Source organism: Gymnoscopelus microlampas (genome assembly GCF_963454915.1).
Source record: "Gymnoscopelus microlampas genome assembly, chromosome: 15".
NCBI classification, from domain to species: Eukaryota; Metazoa; Chordata; class Actinopteri; order Myctophiformes; family Myctophidae; genus Gymnoscopelus; species Gymnoscopelus microlampas.
Genome location: NC_139952.1, coordinates 10,940,799 through 10,941,489, shown reverse-complemented (window position 1 = coordinate 10,941,489; position 691 = coordinate 10,940,799). Strand labels below are relative to the sequence as shown.

At 46.6% G+C, this 691-nt stretch overlaps 1 protein-coding gene across 4 annotated transcripts in view; it reads right to left on the bottom strand.

The window, feature by feature from the left end:
• Nucleotides 1-428, bottom strand: part of pag1 (phosphoprotein membrane anchor with glycosphingolipid microdomains 1) — a 136,447-nt gene extending 136,019 nt beyond the window's left edge. For all 4 annotated transcript variants that reach the window (XM_084081351.1, XM_084081350.1, XM_084081352.1 and 1 more), the window contains exon 1: nucleotides 130-428. The gene's annotated coding sequence lies outside the window, so the exon portion shown is untranslated. The remainder of the gene's footprint in view (nucleotides 1-129) is intronic.
• Between the last annotated feature and the right edge of the window lie 263 nt (nucleotides 429-691).

Genomic DNA, 691 nt, shown 5'->3' with positions numbered 1-691 from the left:
ACATGCATGCGCATTGCGCACAGACGCCAATACGGGCGAAATCAACCAGAGCAACGCGGTCGCATAATGTAACTTTTAAGCATCATCATAGATTAGTATGCTGAGATATGGAGAGAGAAGTGCACTTACCAGACAACAGTGCTGTGTGTTGTGATGTGTTGTGTGAGTGTGTATCCCCCCCACAGCCAGCCAGCAGCCTTCACTGGGTATAATAGGCAAGAATGAAAGTGGTCCGATCTGCCACAACAAGAAGAGAAGAAGCGCGTTTTAAATCCTTGGAACGTAAAGGCTCTAATAGTGCGATCATGAAAAAAAAACTAGAGTGATCTATGCAGAGAGTGGAGAGGCTACATAAACACTAGAGCAGGCTGTGTGTTTGTGGGCATGGTAGGAGTGTGTGTGTCTGTGAAGCTATGCTCCTCTCTCTCTCTCCCTCTCTCTCTCTCTCTGCCCCGGCATACACACATACACATACACACAAGAAAGCTTGTGGGAGGCTGGCCAATAAGGAGGAGGAGGAGGAGGGACCGACTATGATTCTTGGGATATGTAGTCCACAGGCCGCCAGCCTCGTTGCAGGGACTGTTAAAGGGATAGTTCACCCAAAATGTTACTTTTTTTTCTATCATTAGTCACCCCATGGAGACTTGAATTCATAGTATTTTTTTTGTTTTTGTCGCATTCCTAAGCC